Below are 22,496 nucleotides of genomic sequence, written 5' to 3' on the forward strand. Positions count from 1 at the left end.
ATTTAGCAGCTGGCAGATTCTCCACATTTGTTCCCTGACCTGTGGAGGGAGGGTTATTATGATGGGAAAGACGAAGTAAAAGCCAGGAGAACTGCCTCTACCTAGGAAAACAATACATAAAATTTAATACCACATTCATGGAGGGACTGCAGAGTTTACGGCCAGCATCAAGGACTTGAAGGAGGCAGGGGTGGTGATTCCTACAACATCCTATCTGGCCTGTGCAGAAGAGAGATGGATCTTGAGAATGACAGTAGATTATCATAATCTTAACCAGGTGGTGACTCCAATTGTAGCTGTTGTTGCAGATGTGGTTTCATTGCTTGAGAAAGTTAACACTCACCCTGGTAAATGGTATGTAAGTATATGGATTTGGTCTGGAAAATGCCTTTTTATCCATCCCTGTCCATTAGGCCCACCAGAAGCAGATTGCTTTCAGCTGGCAAGGCCAGTAATACACCTTCACTGTCCTACCTCATGAGTATATCAACTTTCCAGCCTGATGCCATTATTTAGTTTGCTAGAAAATACACCTGACTCTCCCTTCCATAAGATATCACACTGGTCTATTACACTGCTGACACTATGCTGGTTGGATCTAGTGAACGAGCAGTAGCAACTACTCTAGATTTGTTGGTAAGGTATTTATGTGTCAGAGGACAGAAAATAGATAAGACAAAATGCCATGGCCTCCTACATCAGTGAGATTTCTAGGGGCCCAGTGGTATGAGCCATGTCAAGATATCCCTTCTAAGGTGAAGGATAAGTTGTCGTCTCTGACACCTCCTACAACCAAAGCACAGGCACAGCTCTTAGTGATTTCTTTGGGTTTTGGAGGCAAGATATTCCTCATCTGGATGTGCTACTCCAGACTTTTTAATGAAGTGACTCCAAAAGCTGCTAGTTTAGGCTGGAACCCAGAACAAGAGAAGGCTGTGTAACAGGTCCAGGCTGCAGTGCAAGCTGCTTTGCCACTTGGGCCATAAGATCCAGAAGACACAACGGTGTTGACGTGTCTGTGGCAAATAAGGATGCTGTCTGGAGCCTCTTGAAGGCCCGCATAGGTGAATCAAAGCACAGGCCTTAAGAACTGTGGAGCAAGGCCCTTCCATCATTTTGGTAACTAGTCTCCTTTTGAGAAACAAGAGGTCTGCTACTGAACTTTGTAGAGACTGAACACTTTTAACCTTGGGCCATCAAGTCACCATGTGACCTGAGCTGCCCAGCATGAACTAAGTGGTATCTTAACCACCAAGCCATAACAGAGGCCATGCACAGCAGCACTCCATCGTCAAATGGATGTGGCATATATGTGATCAGGCCAGAGCAGGTCTTGAAGGCACAAGTAAGTTCCATGAAGAAGGAGCTCAAAGGCCCACAGTCCTCACTTCGGCTACACTACCTTTTCTCTCCCAGCCTGCACCTATGACGTCAAGGGGACTTCCCTACTATTAATTGACGGAGGGAGACTCAGGCAGGCCTGGTTTACAAATGGTTCTGCACAATATGCAGGCACTACCCAAAAGTGGATAGCTACTGCCCTCAGCCCCTCTCTGAGACATCTCTGAAGGACAGTGGTGAAGAGAAATCCTCCCAGTGGGCAGAACTTGAGGCCATGCACCTGGCTGAGGGAGAAACACTTGGAAGGAGAAATGGTCAGACACGCTGGGTGGTCAGGAATTGAAAAAAGCATGACTGGAAAGTTGGTCATAAAGAAAATTGGGGAAGAGGTATGTGAACAGATTTCTCTGAATAGTTGAAAAGCATGAAGATATTTGTGTCTCATGTGAATGCTCATCATCAAAGGGTGATCTCAGCAGAGGAGGATTTTAATTCTCAAGTAGATAGGATGACCTGTTCTGTGCAGACCAGTCAGCCTCTTTCCCCAGCCACCCCTGTCATTGCCCAACGGGCTCATCAACAAAGTGGCCATGGTGACAGGGACGCAGGTTACGCACGGGCTCAGCAATATCGACTTCCACTCATCAAGGCTGACCTGGCTACAGCCACTACTGAATTCCCAATCAAAAAGAATCAACCAGCAGCAGAGACCAACAGTGGGCCCTCAATATGGTGTTATTCCCCGGGTGATCAGCCAGCTAGTCAGTGGCAGACTGATGACACTGGACAGCTTTCATTGTGCAAGGGGCAGTATTTTGTTCTTATTGGAATAGACATTTGCTCTGGGTACAGATTTGCCTTTCCTGCATACGTCACTTCTGCGTAACTACCATCCATGATCTTACAGAATGACTTATCATTGTCATGGGATTCTGCAAGCATTGCTCAAGATCAAGGAATACATTTCACAGCAGATGAAGTGAGGCAATGGGCCCTTGGAATTCACTAGTCTTACCTGAAGCAGCAGGCTGGATAGAATGGTGGAATGGCCTTCTGAAGACTCAGTTACAGGGCTGGCTATGTGACAATACCTCTGCTTGTCCCAGGGCAAGGTTCTCCAGAGGGTTGTATATGCTCTGAATTGGAGTCCAATATATGGTCCTCTTTCTTCCATAGCCAGGATTCTCGGGTCCAGGAATTTTAAGGGACAAAAATGAGAAGAGTTATTTTCAACTCTTCAGTATTATCCCTAGTGACCCACTATCAAATTTTTGCTTTTTGTTCCTGTGACCTTATGCTCTGCTGGTCTGAGTTCCAAAGGGGAAAATGCTTCTACCAGGAGACACAGCAAAGATTCCAAAGAACTGGGAGTTAAGACTAACACCCAGCTACCTTGGGCTCCTCATGCCTCTGAATCAACAGACAAAGAAGGAAAGGAAAGTGTTTGTTGATACAAGGATACTACTTGCGGACTACTCTTCCACACGGAAGTAAGGAAAAGTGTATCTGGATATAGTAGATCGCTTAAGGCATCCCTTAGTATTACCATGTTCTTTGATTAAGCAGTGGAAAACTACAACAACCCAGTCTAGGCAGGGCTACTAATGACCCAGACTATTCAAGAAGGAAGGATTTGGTCACCCACCAGGGAAGAACCACGATCTGCTGAGGTGCTTGCTGAAGATAGAAAGAATACAGAATGGGTAGAAGAAAGTAGTTACAAAGACCAGCTATAACTGACCACTTACAGAAACCAGGACTGTAATAGTCATGAGTACACCATTTTTTTTTGCTATGAATATATTTGTGTTAAGTGTGTATTTGTTTTTTCTCTCTCATATTCCCTTATTATGTAACATGAGTTGTATTGATTTTATATCATAATATGTAAGTACTCTTAATTTTACATTATAGTACTTTAAGTTATATCACAATGATTTACCTCCTCTTCTGGGGATAGGGTTAGTGTATTTTGATTGGACTCAGAATTGTTGTATCATATTAAGTGGAATTAAGACCTTGTTATTGTCTTATTTGGGGATTAAGTAAGATTTGAGGAGATGCATATGGGTGTCATGTTGACACAGGGTCGACTTGTGATGATTAGTTTCATGTGTCAACTTAACTGGCTATGGGGGACCCAGATTAAAAATTATTTCTGGGTATATTTTGTGAGGGAATTTCCAGGTGAAATTAGCATTGAAATTGGTGGACTCAGTAAAGTTGATTGCCCCCCCCCCCAGTGTGGGTGGACATCATCCAGTCTGTTGTGGGCTTGAATAGAACAAGAGCTGGGGGAAGGAAGAATTTGCCCCTTTTTCCTGCCTCATGGTGTGAGGTGAGATAGTTCATCTTCTCCTGACCTCAGACTGGAATTTATATCACCACCTCCCCTGGTTCTCAGGCCATTGGACTAGGATTGAATTATATCACTAGCTTTCTGGGGTCTCCAGCTTACAGATGGCAGACTGTGGGATTTCTCAGCTTCCATTATCATAAGAGCTAATTCCCTGTTACAAACACATGCATGTATTCTATAGGTTCTGCTTCTTTGGAGAATTCTGACTAATACAACATGTATCCACCATTGTAATATCACACAGAATACTTTTACTGACCTAAGAATCCCCTGTGTTCCACCTATTCAACCTACTCTTCCCTTCCTCCTCCCAAACCCCCAACAACCACTGATCTTTTTACGGTCTCCATAGCTTTGCCTTCTAAAATATCATATAGTTAAGAATTATACAGTACGTAGCCCTTTCAGATTGGTTTATTTCACCTAGTAATATGCATTTAAATTCCTCCATGTCTTTTCATGGGTAGTTTATTTCCTTTTATTGCCGAATAATATTCCATTGTATGAATGTGGAACAGGTTTTTGTTTGTTTGTTTGTTTTTAATCCATCCATCTATGGAAGGGCACCTTGGTTGCCTCTAATTTTTGGCAATTATGGACAAAGCTGCCACAATCATTCATGTGTGCAAGCTTTTGTATGGACGTAAATTTTCAGCTCTTTGGGGTATATACCAAAGAGCTTGATTGCTGCATTTTACGGTAAATGTATATTTACTCTTTTATTAAACTGCCAAACTGTCTTCCAAAGAGTCTGTACCATTTTGCATTCCCTACAGCAATCATGAGAGTTCCTATTGCTCTGCTTCCTCACCAGCATTTGGTGTTGTCAGTGTTCTGAATTTTTGTCCTCTTCATAGCTGCATAGTGGTTTCTCATTGTTGTTTTAATTTGCAGTTCTCCAAACACATAAGGTGTTGAGCATCTTTTCATATGCCTATTTGATATTTTATATCTTCTTTACTGAGGTGTCAGTTTAGATTTTTTGTCCACTTTTAATTAGGTTGTCCTCTTTTTTTAGTGGTAAGCAGTAAGTGTTCTTTGTATATCTTCATACCAATCCTTTATCTGATTTGTCTTTTACAAATTTTTTCTCCCCATCTATGACTTGACTTCCCATTCTCTTGATATTCATATCTTTTTAAAGTTTTTTTTCTTTTCTTTGTGTGTTTATTTTGAATAATGTATATTGCTTTTTGTTCAGTTAACTAATTCTTTTCTGCAATGTCTAATCTACTGTCAATTCTACCCAATGTACTTTTAATCTCAGCTATTTTAGTTTTAATCTCTAAAATTTTGATTTGCTTTTTTAAAAATACCTTCCTTTACATGTCTAATCCCTCCTGTAGCTTCTTGAAAATATGAAATATAATTATAATATCTACTTTAGTTTTGTTGTCTACTAATGCTTTAATTTTTCTATTTCTGGGTCAGTTTTAATTAGGTTGTTTTTTCCCTTCATTGTGGTTCTATATTCCTGCTTCTTGATATACCTGGTAATTTTTTTATTGGATGACAGTCACTGTAGATTTTCCTTTTCTGGTGCTAAATATTTTAGTGTTTCTGTACATATTCTTGAACTTTGTTTTGGGATGCAGTTAAATTACTTAAAAATAATTTTATCCTCTGAGTCTTGCTTTTAAGCTTTTTAGGTGGAACCCAAGTAATGTTTAGACCATGTTAAGTTTTACCCCACATTTCAGGATTGAAAACTATTCTGAATACTCATGTATTAAACAGTTTTCCATTCTAGCTGGGAAGACCAGGCTTTCTTTTTTTTTTTTCCCTTTGTGAGTGTTAAGAACTTGTTCCTTCTGATACATCCAGGTGGTTCTTTCCCTGCCATGAGTAGTGTTCTTACATGCATATGCCCATCTGTACTCATAGGCCTCTGTAACCTAGTTTCCATTCACCTATCCTGCTTCTCATCCCTTCATTCACTCTTCCACATTCACAGTGGGGCTTGTTTAATTTCTAGAACAAGCCTGGCTCTTTGCACACAATTTTATTGCTTCTGCTTAGAATGTGCTTCCTCAGCCTGGCTTGACTGGCTCCAAAATGGCATTCAACTCCGAACAGGAATATCACCTTTTCTTATGCAAGTAAGGTTCCCCAATTTTCTCTCAAACACTGTTTCTTGCCTTCAAATCATTTTGAGATTCAAAAAAACTTGTTCATGTGTTTTTTAAAATTTTGCTTTCCTAGGCTATCTTACCCAGGAGTTGATAACTACATGGGGACAGAAACTCTAGAAAAGAGATAATTTAATGATGAGCTTTCTTTATTCGTCATATTTTATACTGTTAGAAGAATGAGGCTATCAACTGAATTCTGTCCCCCCAAAATTCATATATTCAAGCTCTAACAAAGTGATGGTATTTGGAGATGAGGCCTTTGGCAGGTAATTAGATTAAATGATGTCATGAGGATTAGGCTCTATTAGTGCCCCTATAAGAGGAGACCAGAGAGTTTTTTCTGTCTCTCTCCACCACGTGAGGACACAGTGAAAAGACAGTTGTCTGCAAACCAGGAAGACAGCCCTCACCAGGCACTGAATTGGCCAGCACCGTGATCTTAGACTTCCAAGCCTCTAGAACTGTGAGTTGTTAAAGTCACCAAGCCTATAGTATTATGTTATGGCAGCTTGAGCTATAAGAGTACTAAATGGAAGAGACATGGAGGAACCCTAAACACATATTGCTAAATGAAAGAGGCCAAACTGAAATGGATACATACTGTATGATTTCAGCTATATGACATCCTGGAAAAGGTAGGGCACTTAAACTATTCTGTATGATACTGTAATGGTCAATGCTTGTCATACATTCATCAAAACCCATAGGATATGCAACAGAGTAAACTGTAATGTAAACTATGGATATTAGTTAATAGGAATGTATGAACTTTGGCTCATCACTTGTAAAAAATGCCCCACACTAATGCAAGACGTTAATAATAGGGGAAACTTTGGTTTGGGGAATAGATGTGAGGGGGTGTATGAGAACTCTATACTCTGCTCAAATTCTCTTTAAACTTAAAACTACTCTAAATATAGGCTACCAATTTATTTAAACAAAATAAATCTAAGTTGCCTCATCATATTGTGAGGTTATTACTATCTTACAGTTTTTCTATTTGACCTACTTCTTTAATGTTCATTTCTATCTTCTTTTATCCTTGTAAAAAATATATCAAATGTTTTGTACTATTTCACCTCCCAGCCTATTATCTTTTTAGTTATATGTCTTTCACAAACTTTCATTGGAAACTACATTAGATATCCTTGACTTATTACACTCTATGCCCATTACTATTTTCACCACCTCCCTAGTAATGCTTGAACCTTGGCTATGACCCATTGTCACCTCTGGACAAATAGTTTCTGCTCTATTTTCTGTCTTCTGTCCTTCTGGGCCACTTCTATCTACCATCATTACCCAAAGAACTGACTTGACAGATTCTATATGCCAGTGTGTAAGACTTGCAGTGTTTTAAGAAGTATCCCAACTTCATGATGATGATTTGGGGTCATTACCAAAGCACTCGGGATCATACATATTATTTTAAGGTAGTTTTATAGGACAATGCACATTGGTATTTTCCTCCTATTAACAGACTAGGAAACTGTGGGTTGATCTGCAGCTATTTTGATTAAGAAAGCAGGATATGAACTCTGCTTCTTTGCTGGGGTACTTGGCACTGCTCCTTCTCTTGCTGGGACATATTTTGCGCCTTTACAGCCTGGCATCTAGGCGTCCTGATCAGACTAATGTTTGGCTTTATTGGATACGTTGACCAGTCTGATTGATATTCTGGTACATACAGGGTACTTGGTCACGGTTGCTCACCTCTGAACCTCAGCTTCATCACCTGCAAAGTGCAACTAATAGCACATCCGCTTTGTGGGGTTTTTATGGATTTGGCAAGCGTCATAGTGCCTGGCACGTGCTAGAGACTCAGGTGATGCAGTAATTACCCAAATTTGCATTTTCAGTGGATCCTTCCCACCTGGAGAAGGTGACTCATGGCCTTGGGGGAGGAAGAGCAGGACAAACAGCAAGGGCAGCATGGGCCAAGGCAAGGAGGTGAGAACTGACATGCAGGGGGTCTCATGCTGGTATCACCAGAGGGCCCAGAGTGAGCCAGGATGTGGGGAGAGACTGGCCGGTCAGTAAGACCAGGCCAAGAAGGGCCGTATGAGGGGGCTTAGCTTTTACCTTGTGGTAGAGGCCATCCAAAGGAGAAAGTGGAAGATGGGTAGGTATAGATTTCTCCCTTAGGAATTGTCCTCGGGGTCTGTTTATCTCTTGGCCGGGTCCATTCAATGAGTTGGCCCCTCCAGCACATTCTAGAGAGGACTGGTCATGTCTGACCCTCTGGAGATACAGCCCTGACCTCCTGGCCACCTCACTGAGGAGAGGGCTCATGGGGGAATGGGAATCAGCCTCACTCTGCATCTGTCCACCAGTCCTGCACCCTGGACTCCAGGACCACTCACTTGCAAGAGACACATCCAGCTGCCAGAGGAAGTGACATTTCCTGACTCATCTGGCTAAGAATGAGCAGAGTATTGCTGACCATTCCAGGGGAGTAGCTGCCACAGAAGATCAGGATGGGTACAAGCCATAGAAGATCAGAAGGAACAAAGGTCAGTCCACGTGGGAGTTCACATGGGCGCCTCACAGTCACCAACATGCCCTCGAGTTTCCCTTCCAGCCCAACACACACTCCACCTGCCCACAGTCACCTGTACCACCATCACACAGCCCCACAGAGCTCCAAACATCCTCAAACACACAAACTCCCTACCTATAAGCAGATGCCTGTGTGCCCAGAACCCTCCTGCTCCAGTATACATGCACTACAAACCCCAATAAAATCACAGCCACAGTCTTGAATACAAAAACACACCCCCAACGGCCCCTGATAATCAAACACCTAAATCCTCATATCTCACAAAAATCCACCCAACCCCATATAACCCCCCAGTGCAAACACACAAACCCTTCATCAATAGCCAAATACATTCAAACCAAACTCACATACTTCTTAATATAAGACACAACCCCCAAAATCCAAATATAACACATACAGTCCCCCCACAGCTGTGAACATCCACGTATGTACAATGCCTCAGAAGCTGAGACAAACACAAAATACCATCAGAGAGACACAATGTTTCCAACCTTCTCCTAAATACTCCCCCCAGAACACATGATGAACTCACACCCCCAATACAAACATACACCCATCTCCCTCTTGAGATACTATAAACAGCCTCTGTCACATCCCCTGATTATACACACACAGCTAGCAACCCCAATTTACACTGACAACCCCAGTCTCTGCAAATTCCTCCACACCAAAAATACACTCCCTAAACTCTTACCCTACAGGATGAGCATATGTATAACCCCTATACTCTGAATACACACAGATCCAACACACAAAACATTAAAATGCATACCCTTACCTCTTCTCAAATGCCTGCACACAGAGCCTCAAAACACCCAGAACCAGCCCCACCACCCAGCCGCACCATGCTACACCAACCGCACACTCATAAAGGCACTCAGGCCCCTCATCTCTCCCCAGATCACACATACACAGTCTCTACACAGCTTTACTATTACCCCAAACCGTCCTATACCCCAAACATACATCCATGAGTTCCCCACACAGCCCTAACCCATGACAGAGGCAGCTCTACCGGGGGCATCATGGCACCCCGAGAGGGCAAATGCCGCTGAGGTAAGTGCCTCCTATGTTGCTGCAATTCTTGCTGCTGTTGCAAATCATCCCTTGACCCCACCGAGGCTGACTGGGACACCCTAAACGGGAAGTGGCAGCATATGAGTCAGGAAAGAGGAAAACTCCCTCCCAGGTATTCCCTGTCACCATCCACTGCACCAAAACATCGGATGACCAGCATGAACAAGAAACAGAGACATGTAACTATACCATGATAGAAATGCAAATTTTTCTAGAAAACATTTCTCCAAGGGAAGGGGGAGAACTGTGTTCCCCCTAATTATAAAGCCATGCTGTTACAATTCAAAGAAACGTCAGATACAGTACAACAGGCATTGGACTGCATCCATGTTGTAGCTAGATATGAGAAAGATAATTTTTCTGAAGCCCCAAATCTCACTTGCCAGTAAAGGCACATGGGCCCCGCTGCCCCATCGGCCAGGAACCCAACAGAGGACCCTTAAGGGATAGAGGGACTTCTGGGACCCTTACTGGTCTCCACCAAGGGGTGGTGCTTCACACAGCTCCATCCTTCATGGGATGACTAACAGACCTCCCTGTATTGGCAGCTCTGGAGATCGGGGTCCCTAATGACGTAACCTTGGGACAGCCCAAGCACAAGGTAGAAATTTTTCTTCAGGCGTTACAGACTCTTCAGCAGACTGGAGTGATGGGCAGCTGTCACCTCTCCGAATCCTGTACCCTGACCTCTGCCAAGGCCTCTGCCTTAGGGACCTGGCAGATCCCTGGAGCGTGGCCCTCCTCTGGGACAACTGCCCATATACTTCTCTAATTATCCTTGGGACACACATAAACAACTTTTCTTATGGCTCTCATTGACAACTGGAGCTCAAATTACAGTGCTTCCTGGGAAACCCTCCAATTATAAGCAAGGGCCACACGTTAGATTACAACGCATAATAGTCAGGGGAGTGGAAAGCATTCAGCTCCCATTGACTGTCACTACTGAAACAATCTTTATTAAAAATCTTGTAGTGGTGGTAGCCCCTTTGGCCCTACCCTTTCCCGTTACAGCTACGGATGCCTTGATGTACCGCAACGCCATTTGGAACAAACCCAAATCCCTGGTCTTCCTGGTGGAAGCTGAATATTGGGAGCCCATAAGACTGCCACCTAAGACAGCAAATATCCCCCAATAACATGTATGACAGGGGGCTGTGGGATTGCAGCCCAAAATTCAAAATTTAGGACAAGAAGAAGTCATTAAACACACCATTTCTCCTTTTCAATTCCCCCATTTGGCTGCTATTAAAGCCTGCTATTAATGAGTGGCGCCTTATAAGCAACTACGGAAATATCAATGCTGATCCCCACTATTAAGGCTCCCATTTCCAACACTGTCCAGTTAATTAAGGATATCCAAAGGGCTCCAGGGAATTACTTTGCTGTGACAATCTAGCTATTATGTTCTATTCAGTACCAGTTATTGAGGAGTCCCAGCTGCAGTCTACTTTCACTGCAGAAGGCACCCAGTGTGTTTTAACCTGTCTGCCTACTGGCTATCTTAACAGCCCAGCTATTGCCCACAGTCTTTGCTGGCAAGACCTGGTGTCCCCTTGCACCGTCTGGCACTATACTGATGTTCTAATCCAGAGCCCCTCAGGAGATTGGTGCACAAGGCCCTAACTTGGTTGGTGACCCATCTATAACATCCAGGTGGGCTACTGCCCCACAGAAAATTCAAGGGTTCTCCACAACTATTACATTTCTGGGCATTAACTGATCCTCTAAAAGCCAGGAAATTCCTCTTGCAGCTAAACCTCAGCTGTTAACTATTCAGCCCCCCAACACACTATAGCAAGCCCAACTCGTCTTACTTAGGTCTCTTCACACTCCGGAGGCAACAAATACCACACTTGTCCATCATTCGTAGACCCATTTATGCAGCCACGTACAAACCCTCCATATTTTACTGGCGAAGAGCTAAACAATAAGCTTTATAGCAGGCACAAAGGTCAGTTAGTCAAGCCCTCCCACTGGTTCCCCCTGGCTGCTCCTTCTGGGCTGAGAATGGACTATGTGTCCCGGAGCCTTTGGACTAACACAGCTCCTCCTAGCTGCCTGTGGACTTCTGGACCAGACGGCTGCTCTCTACACCACTACACCCCCTCAGAACCGATTTGGGAACTGGTTCGTTGGTTTTGGTCTTGGTTTGGTGTGCACTGATGCCAGAGTTTGCTTGCGTCTTTTGCGTTTTGGTGTACACAATGGGAAATACTCCATCTACCCTGAAGGAGAGCCCTTTGGGGCCTATATTAGATAAATGGGTGAAACATAGCCCTGAGCCTATGACTAAGAAACACATGATATACTATTGTAATAGGGTGCGGACCCAAAATACAGGATCAGAAGGGCGGTAGCCCCTGAATGGCTCACTCAACTTTTATAGGATCTCGCAGTTACAAGTGTTTTGCAAAACAGCAAGCTGCACCGGCAGTTGTTCCAACTGCCCACCCTCCCCCCATGCCGCCATCATATTCACCACCTCCTGTTTCCCCTACCCACGGGGATCAAATAGAAGTTTCTGTGTTAACCCCCAGAGCACAGGAGCCGGATTTAGTATCACCATCTAAGACTCCACAGGCCACCCAATTTGGACCGGGAGCCACTTCCACAGCAGGGCAATTTCCCTTGTGCTGACAACCTATAAGAGGCCAGGCGACGCCCTTGGACTTGAGGCGCCCCATTCTAATTTCCCCACAGGAGCCCCAGGGAACTTTGACAGTGGGGAACGAGTTGATTGACTCTCCAATAGATACCACTCCCCAAACCCTCCCTGTTTATCTTAAGAGGCTTGGAAATATTAAACAAAGGGGAAACAAAGTCATCCTAGGAAAAACTTGCCTGTATCTTTGAGATGCAAACGTCCTTTCTGGTCTTCTCCAGAACCCTCATCTCTGCCATCTTTTTAAAATGCATCTTTTTAAAAGAGGGTAAAGTAATTTAGAAATTGACTTATCAAGGATAAATAAAAAACCTAAGTGTCTTTTCTGTAAAAATTCAGCCATCTAGACAAGTGAGTTTGATTTTTTCCATCTGTCAGAAACCTAATTTGAATCCAACCTCTTTTTGTAAACTGAGGGGTTTCACATGGCTGTACCTGACTCCCTGCTGAAATTTGGAAATTTTGGACAACTATGGAATTTGGACAACTATGACGTCTCTGTATGTTTGTGTCCTTGTATGTGTCTTTGTCTTTGGATAACATTGCTGAGGTTGATTTGTGGATGAGCTCTATTTAATTGGCTTAAAGAAAAGTGAGCACTTACAAACCAAACTATTCTAAATACAAGAGAAATTGAGCTAAATGAGCTTCAGGTTCATGTGAACTGGGAAATAGTCAGTATTAATTAAGACCTGGTACTAACGGTCGTTTGTTGATCTAATTAATATAGACATGCTGTTAGAGTCATCAACATTAAGTATAATACTTTTATTGTGCCTAGGTTTAATATAAGCTAAATAAAATCTTGTTATATCTATTGCAAATTTGTCAGCAAGGAAATAACCTGATGTGAAGAAACTTTTAAGGAAAGAAAATGCAAATGAAATAAGAGCTTTAGGTGAACTTTTTAAAATACTTATCTTTTAGGAAGGTCTATCTAAAATTAGTCTCTCCAGATATTTGACCACTTGAAAGTCAGAATTGTGCTAAAATAAGTGACAGAAGGTTTATGGAAAGTGGACCCTGAAAAAAAGAGTTCTGTACGTGGTCAGGATTGACTAAGTTTAAAATAAGTTTAATTGAGTCAATAAATTTTAAAAGTAAGCTGGTGCAAAACTTGAATTTCGCTTTTCTCTCTGTTAAGAAGACAAGGTTTTTTAAGATTTTGGACTGCTTTTGATGCCAGATTTTAAGTTTTTCTACCTTTTAAGAGATCTGTTCTGTACTTGCCTTTGAAATCTTTTATTGTTACTTTGGCTAACTGAATAACTATTGTTTCACACTGACATGTGATCCTGACTGTTTTAAACCCTTTTCTTATTTTTCGGACAAAACTTCCCAAATCAAATTATAATGAAGTTCCTTTGAGCTCTAGCTAACTTTGGGGTGCTTCAAAGGGCCCCTGAAACATCCCAAAGAGAGATATTAACTAATTCGGTTGACTTGGTATGTTGAATTACACGGGAAGTGTTGTCAAATAAGCAATAAATCTTCTTAGGTTACATTGTATGCCAAATGATACAGGTATTCTACAGATTATATGGAGTTCCTAAAATTTGGTATGTCCTGGTAAAATGTTACCAGTCAGAATTCTCTTTATTATCGGAAAGTGTTGCATGTCACCGCAGTAACCACGTTACTTTGTCAACTGCATCGTAATCAGATTTAAACGTCCCTTCTCTTTGTTTCTTTTCAAGTAGCCAAATGTATGTCTCAGCCCACTCATCTTTGTAAAAATAGACATAGAAGTCTTTCAAATGCTGTTTTAGCAGGAAGTTACTGATGTGTATGTGCCGTTTACAGTGATTCTGTATATACTCCCCAGCTTCAAAAACACTTAGAACTCCTGCTGTGGTTTCTGGAAGAGTCAGTTGTTGGTTCCTCAATTACATCTGTGCAGCTCGGGTCTGAGTTTTTAAAGAATAGTTAACTTTTAAAGAAGTTTCTTTATCAAAAGAGCAGTTTGAGTTATAGCCATGGTTTTTGCTGGGTTAACATTGGCTTCAGTTAAATCGTTTCTATTATAAAGTAAGTATAACTATGGTGAAGAAGCTTGTCTCATTTTAAAATGCTGAATCACATTTTATTTCTTGAATTAATGCGATAGAAACGTCAAAATTCCGGACCACTGGAATATGCCAACTTTTTTGTTTTGGGGTTGAGTGTATAGATTTTGTTGTGCTGATTTGTTTGCTTGTTTTTTAAAGAAACTGAAACTGCTATGTCTGCTAGTGGAAGAAAATGCTTTGTTTTGCTCTGAAGATTCTGAAATTATTCAGGCATATAGTGGTTCATAGATTACAAGGAATAATGCTAGTTAAATGCCAATGAACTATTTTTACTCTTTTTACACGAAATGTACAAATTTCGGGGGGGGGGGATGATGGTGGCAGCGGTGCCTCTTAACTACCTTATGTAAAACACTTGAACATTTTCATCAATATTGCCATCATCTGTTTAATACTCCCAGTATATTTTCTCAACGTGTTTACCTAAAGTTGTATGGAATGACATAATAAGCAATAAAATCTGAATTACACCCACCCACCCCCCAAAAAAAGTGCCTTCTTAAGTCTTTCGTCATTGTACACAGTTATGGTTTAACTCTGATGCCTTTGCAAAAATGCTTCCTCTTCAAGAAGATTTATAGAAGGGACCTTCGGATAAATACAAGTTTCTGGTTTTCAGACCATAAAGGTGAACTGGGTAAGATCTTGAAGAATTCTAATGGGAAACCTGATGGCTTCATAAAGCTGTTAACAAAAACGATTAGTTGCACATGACTGGGTAAACTGGTGACTATGGTTATAATTTGTATGGTTTCTATCTGAAAAATGACTGTTTTAAATCTGTGTTTTCCAGGTGTAAGCAAAAGTCTCCCCTTAAACTAATTATGACTTACAGTAATTTGTTAAATTATACCCTTGTAAGCAGAATTGAAACATTTATCTTTTTCTCTCTACCTGGTTGATCCTGCCAGTAGCGTATGCTTGTCTCAAAGGTTAAGCCGTGCATGTCTAAGTATGCACTGCTGGTACACTGAAACAGCGGATGGCTCACTAACTCAGTTATGGTACCTCTGGTCGCTCGCTATTGCAATTGGATTACAAGTAGTTATACTGATCATTGTTCTTTGTTTCCAGATTGTTTGCTCTTTGTGTCTCCCTACTGCACTGTGTCTTTGTTAACGTTACTAGCTGCATTACTTATATCCTGTCTATTTTATAAGATTGGTGTCTCTTACAGTACCCAGTATGTAACCAGGCCTCCAACAATATCTTCTATGGCTAAACATCTTGAGGAAATAGATCACATTTATAACATAAAATAATTGTAATAGTGTGATTCTAGGTATGGGAGGAAGCAACAAGGGAAAATGTCTCCTGGGTCATAATTAGATAGAGGATCCAGAGGATCTTTAATTATCAATAGGGCCTAGTCCAAAAACTAGCACCTGGAGTGGCATATCAAGAATTCTCCCCTGACCTGGGATGAGCCTCCCAGCACCGTGGGACAAAATTTGATCCTGAAGTGTCTCCCAAATATTGGTCAAAATCCTGACCAAGAGGAGAGGATCTGAGAAATGGAATATTGCCTGACACATCAGTCATTAGCGATTGCAGCCCTCCAACGTGAGCCGGTGAGCCCTGACGAAACTCAGGATATGAGAATATAGGATACAGGCCCCGGGTAGCTGAGGTACATATCAAATGAATGATTTCAGTGAGCCCAGACTCTTGCATCTTCCCATACATAGAAAACTGCTAAATTCCTTAACTTGAGATGCTGCTTCCCAGGCTTGAAGCTCTCAAAATTCCCGTCAAATAGATCATAACTCTCAACTTTTAGGCTGAGAATATTTTTTTAAGGCTACAGGTGTAGACACTTTCCAGAGAGGAACAAAAAAAACCAAACAAACAACGTTTGCAACACTGGCACCGATGGTGGACACTCCCGGAAAGTTCCATCTGACGAAGCAATTAGAAGGGCCGTCACCCCTTTTTCCACAAGACTGTGGAATGGACATTGACAGTAGGGAATTGGAACAGGGAGGAGCCAAATCTGACTACACGTTGGATCTGTTTCTTTGACTTTAACCTTTGCCTTCCGCTGCTTTTGTTCACTAAAAGGATACTGTCTGTACATAATGGCCTGCCTCGGGGAACCCTCTTCCTCTGCCTGAATGTTAAACCAAAGTGCCTTTGTTCAGGGAAACATACGGACTCTGTCCACCTGTGGATGGCTGCAATTAAGAAGAAATTAACACATCCCCTCCCTGAGGCTGGCCATTCCAGGGGATATTCGCAAAACTTATGGCCCTTTTACTTTACCTCCTCATCTCCTCCCCATCTCTGTGCTATAAAAGAAACTGGCATCCAAACCCCGATAAGCTGGTTATTTTGAGACTTTAGTCCGCCATCTTCTCGGCCTGCTGGCTTTCCGAATAAAGTCATATTCCTTGCCTCAACACCTCATCTCCGACTTATTGGCCTGTCGTGCGGCAAGCACAGCAAGCTTGGACTTGGTAACATCTTTACTCAGGACACGGTGTCACAAAATGGGACATTGTTTTCTGTTTGTTTGTTTTGTTTTTGTGTTTTGTGTTTGTTTTTGTTTTGGGCTGGACCACGTGGCTTGTGGGATCTTAGTTCCTCGACCAGAGATCGAACCCACGCTCCCTGCAGTGGAAGCTCGGAGTCCTAAGCAATGGACTACCAGGGAATTCCCATGGGACACTGTTACCTTGCAGTCATGGTCCTCACCTTTGTGAGACAGAGGTAGTAGTGTAGCAGGATTGAGAACGTTGTAAAGTTTAAGATAAAGATTAGGTGGTGAAAGCAGGATTTCACAGGAAGTGAATCTAGTGACACTTGCAGTGAAACGTTGTCAATTCAGAGTTAAGAAGACTGTGGACAATGTGTGGAGTTTGCAAATAAACTTCATTTTCTAGAGTCAAATCTGCCAAGGCTTCCACTAAATTTGCAGTTGTGGCTATAACCTTAAGACAACTGAGATAGGCATAAGCAACTGACTCAAGTTGCATGCTATAATAGGCAAAAGGCCTATGTTTACTACCATGCTCACATAGTTCCGCGGGGCCTGATTATGCCATTCATGCACAAATCAAGTAAAAGGTTCTGCATAACCTAAAGTTAATCTATTAGGTAGAGATCTCTTTGCTAACTTAAAAGGGCTAATATATTTTGCCTCCAGTGGAGATCTCACCTTAAAGTTTCCGGATCAACCTGAACCAGATCATTTGGGTAACCCTAAGGCAGGCAGCTCTTGCAGTGCTTGTTTTAGCCTTATAAAAGCCTGCTTATGTTTATCTTCCCAAGCAAAGGATTCAGGGACTAAATCTTTAATAAGTTCATAGAGTGGAAGAGGTAACAGAGAAAAATTTGGAACCCAGAGCTTGCAATAACCAGCTAAACCTAGAAATCCACAATGCTAGCACTTAGTTGTGAGTCTAGGAAGTTCCTGTATCAGCCTAATTCTCTCTGGAGATAGCTGAATTCCTTCAGTGCTTAGATTATGTCCTAGGTAATGAACAGTATCTAGAGATAATTGTAATTTTTCCTTTGTGTTCTTTCTCAGCTAACTGTTGCAGGAAATAAATGGAATCTTTTATGCATGCCTTATGGAATCTTTACAGTAGCTGAGTACAGCAGGAGGTTATCTCCATATGGTAAAAAGGTTGATTTCTCAGGGAACTAGAGGGTACTTAAATCTTGGTGAAGTACTTGGGAGAAAAAAGAAGGGGTCCCAGTGAACCCTTGAGGCATAAAAGTGCAGGTATATTGTTGATTGTTCCAAGTAAAGGCATATAGATATTGGCTGTTGGGTCTCCGGGATGCTGAAGAAAGGTGAACAAAGGTCTCCAACAGTAAACCATTCCAAGTCAGTTGAAACTTGTGACAGAAGGGTGACTAGGTTTGGAACAACAGGAAAACAGGGAATAACTATTTTTATTAACAGCTCCCAAGTCCTGGACAAATCGCCATCCTGCCAGGTTTCCAACCAGACAAGATTGGCATGCTGCAGGGACGAGTACAGGAATGACTATCTCCCGGGAAATTAAGTCTTCTACAATAGGTGTGAGACCTTGTATGACCGCAGACTTTAATAGTTGTTGAGGAAACCTAGGGAGAGGTTTAGCTACACCTATCTGAATCTTTATAGGTTTGCATTTTTTTATTCTTCTGATGTTAACACTGTCAGAAGTAGCCCCCAAATTTGCAGGCATCTCCACCAAATTAGAGAACTTGTGCTGAACTTCCTCTTTTATGTCCAGGACAGATTGTAAGGAACATAAATAATCAGGTTCAGGTTGATCAGGAAACTTTAAGGTGAGATCTCCACTGGAGGCAAAATGTACTGACCCTTTTAAGTTAGAAAAGAGATTTCTACCGAATAGATTAACTGGGGCTATATTGCATAGCAAAAAGGAATCTTGGTTGAGATAAAAATTCTCTCTGAACTTTATTAGGTACTCCCACTATGGAAACATCCTCTTGACTCAGAGGGACCTGTTGTTCTTTGAGGGTGGGATTTAGAGTAGAAAGCACAGCTCTGGTTAGGGCTAGGGATAGGGTGTTAAAGGGTTAGGTAATTATGTTTACAGTTAGGGTTAGGGTTTAATGTAGATTTCAAAGTAAAATATGAGAGTGGGGTTTAAAGTAGAAAGCATAGCTCCAGTATCAACTAAAATTTGGCAGTTTTTCATCAATTTTCATTCTATTTTCCTCTGGGCTGTTTAAGGTAATTGCTGGTAATAGTTTACCAGAGAACCTCTGGAGTTCTGCCAACTAGGGGAGAGGGTCATGGGGGGGCCCTCCCTTTGAGACAGATATGAGAGCATTTGTGAAGAGTTTGCATAGCACCTTTGAGGACACCTTTTTGTCCAGTGTCCTCACTGATTACAAATGAAACATTAACTTTGGGTCATCGAATTGATCATGGACCCCTAGGAGGTTGTAATGGGGGAGGCCTAGGTGTTATTTTGTGTCTCTTGCCTTAGAGCTGTTGTAACTGTAAGGCTATGAGCTTGGTGGATTTCTGTTTGTGATCTTGCTCCAAGGTCCTTTCAAATTGCTCAGCTATAGTCAGGAGTTCAGTCAGGCCTACAGCCTCCCAGCCTATTTTCTGCCCTTTTATCAATCCACTAATCTCAGAAGATAATCCATTTACAAAGAGGGCAGTTAAAGTAGGCTGAGTGGCCTTTTTATTGCTTGCAACCCCAAATGCTGTAAAAAGAGACCCTACAAACTGGCTCGAAAGTCTTCCACAGATTCACCCCTCTTTTGTTTGTATGAGTGAATAACAGGCCAATCATTATTAGGCCAATTAATAATAGACCAAGTGTGAGCAGGGAAGATTTTAGGAATAGCTTATAAAAGGTTAGTTGTTATTCTGCAAGCCTTTTTAGGTTGAGGATCTTGAATATCATCCTAGGGATTATGTCATTTTGCTTCCCGCGTCCATTCTGGGGCTTCCCCCAGTCCTACCAACATGTGTACAAGCGGATAAAGATCTAGCAGTTTGGGGACATAGGCCGTGACAGTGACTCTAAATTCTTCAAAAAATGTTGGGGGTTCCTCCCTAGGTTTAGAGAATTCTTTGACTATAGCTCTCAGTTCAGTCTTTGACCAAGGGGTAAAGGACACCTGAGGGGGCTCACCTGCAACCTCAGCTAGTTTTACTTTAAATGGCAATTGTTAAATATTCTCTTGGGAATAGAAAAGTATTTCAGACAGAAAATGAGTAAAACAAGAGTACTCAGGTGAAAAAGGAAAGGGGGGGACAGTAGGAGTTAATTCTGCAGTCACATCTGTCCTATGGTCTTTTGTTTCAGGTACCTTTTTTCTCTTTAATTTTTCATTAGCTTTTTGTTCTAAGTCTCTAAACGAAGCTATTTTGGAATCTTGAAACCTTCTGTAAACTTTTACATACCAATTAAAGCAGGCATCTCATTCTCCCTGTCCAATTTGGGAACCCTTGCTCTCTAGTGTTTTCCTTAAATGAACAATCTTGTCTAACTGGAACATTCCCCACGATGACCACTGTAATTCTAGATCAATATTAGTATAATTTTGCCATCTTTCTAAATATCTACAGCCTCCAGGACCATAGTTCTCAAATATAAAATAAGCAGGTGTGCCAGAAGCTGGCATTCTCAACTCTTTGGTGATAAAGGATCTCATTTCCTTAGCTAGCCTTTGTCAACCCAAAAGAACACACAAAAGAACTGCGCCTTAATATATCAGCAGTAACAAAGAGATGTTACTATGTCCTGGCCAAAAGAAGGCCTGGTATGCACCACCACCAATTCCCAGGGATCCCTGGACTGAGGAAAAAGATCCAACCAGCAAATCCCAAGGAATGGGGACTGCAAACTGATGCCTAACAAAATGGAGAACTATAGCCGCCACCAACAGTTCCAAGCATGGAAACTGAGGGCTGATGCCAAACAGATGGGGAAGTGCAGACTACACTGCCAGCAGTGCCCAATGTGGAATCCAGGGAACAAAATTAGGGGCTAGGCTTTACCACTCAAAAATATACTGGCAATAACCAAGAGATGTTACTGTGTCCTGGGAATTTCCCTCTGAAAGGCTAGGGGTTTGGCCTCAGGGAGAATCCTCTACCAGCCAAACTGACCTGTCCTGTAAAGGAAAGCCAGTTAGACTGCGAGCACAAACTCAATCAAAGAGAATGGAGCTCAAACCAAGAGGAGCTTACCAACAACCTTCAGGAATGGCAAGAAAGACAGTGAACTCAAAGGAGTTGTGGGCACCACACCTGTTTCTCCTTGTCCCAAATGTTATCAGAAATTTGCTTCAGATCCCATCACTGCCACCAATATATTTATCTTTTTCTTTTTAAAAAGATAAGCAATTAATCATAAAATCATCCTGTTAGCAGGAGGAATCATAAGAGTGGATTTTAGAAAAGTGCACATACATATTTTTATACAGAACATTTCCGGAGGGATACATATTAAACTGTTAGTGGCCACCTCTGAATGCCACTGATGTATTAAAAAACAAAATTTAACTGAGTAAATTTGAAGATTTACTTTGAATTTTGAATAAATTTGCTTTATTAAACGATTCATGAATCAGGCAGCATCTCATCTGATAAAAAGGGAGATACTCCAACGGGTTACACAACATGGAAGGCTTTTTGTTTTTTGGCCACGCCACATGGCATGTGGAAATCTTAGTTCCCTGACCAGGGATCGAACCCATGCCCCGTGCATTGGAGGAGCAGAGTCTTAGCCCCTGGACCACCAGGGAAGTCCCAGAAGGCTTTTAAAGTAAAGAGGGTGGGACAAGGAAAGAAAGTCATCATCAAGGGAAAAAATGAAAGTTCACTGGAGGAAAGTGAAACTTCAGGTGACAATGGCTTCTCATTGGCTGAACTGTGGAATTTTCTATTAGCTCTTTCTATTTTCTATTTCTTGTTGCTGGCCAGGAAGGAAGTCTTCCCTCCTCCAGCTGGGGTAGTAAAGTGGTTGCACTTCCTGTTTGGGGTCAGTAAATGACCTCTTCCTGTTGGGGTAATTGATGATGAGTGACACGGCATGAGAGCTCCCTCTACGGGCCTTCCAGACTCCAATTCTAGTTGAGGTTTCCTTTTGTTAACATTCACAGCATGTTTTATTGGCAGGAGGATTCACAATGAGGGAGAAAAGGCCACAAGACTCACCATAAAGAAGGCTCAGAAATTCCTGGGTGGGTCCAAGGGAGGCACAAGGTGGCTGTGGGGTCAGCTGGTGGCCACAATGATCACATGGTTCCATCTGATGGGTTTGCAGCTCGATGTGGAATAGTGAATAAAAGGGTCAGTTCATCCTATCAGAGAAACATGAAACTGAGATAAGCTTCCCACTGCTGGAAGCATCATGAGCCTTCAGAAAAGAACAGAGAACATGTCTAAAGGGTTTGGGAACATCAGAGTCATATCTCCTCAGAGTGGGACTCCCCAGGCTCTCCAGGTCTCAGTCCCCAACTCTCCCTCAGGGACAAAGCCTCCTCACCTCTGTCCTTGTCAGCTCACTGCTCCCTAGAGGTCCTGCCTATCCCTGAGGACTTAGGTTTCCACGGAGACAGGTTGGTTGAGACCTAGTGATACAGTTGACCAACCTGAAACGCAACAGTTCCCACCACCCTGGGGCAGTCGGGCTCAGGGACACGTGGCTCTGGACCCCATGTGGAGGGTGTTCTTGCACGTCAGCTGTGCCCCAGAAGAGCCAGTAACGCCTGTAGCTGTCCAACTGATTCTCAGGGTATTTTCCTGGGAGAGCCCTTGGTCATCTGACCTCCTATCCAGGAAGCCCCGTGATTTTCTGACTGCTGC

At 42.3% G+C, this 22,496-nt stretch overlaps 1 long non-coding RNA gene across 1 annotated transcript in view; it reads right to left on the minus strand.

Annotated features, from left to right (window-relative positions):
• LOC132367703 (uncharacterized) overlaps nt 1-22,496 on the minus strand; it is a 34,418-nt gene that overhangs the window by 8,361 nt on the left and 3,561 nt on the right. Inside the window, exons 2-3 of the long non-coding RNA XR_009503838.1 lie at nt 21,846-21,991; nt 2,357-2,525 (exon numbers count right to left, since the gene is read on the minus strand). This is a non-coding gene — a long non-coding RNA (uncharacterized LOC132367703). The remainder of the gene's footprint in view (nt 1-2,356; nt 2,526-21,845; nt 21,992-22,496) is intronic.

Source organism: Balaenoptera ricei, chromosome 6, assembly GCF_028023285.1.
Source record: "Balaenoptera ricei isolate mBalRic1 chromosome 6, mBalRic1.hap2, whole genome shotgun sequence".
Lineage (NCBI taxonomy): Eukaryota > Metazoa > Chordata > Mammalia > Artiodactyla > Balaenopteridae > Balaenoptera > Balaenoptera ricei.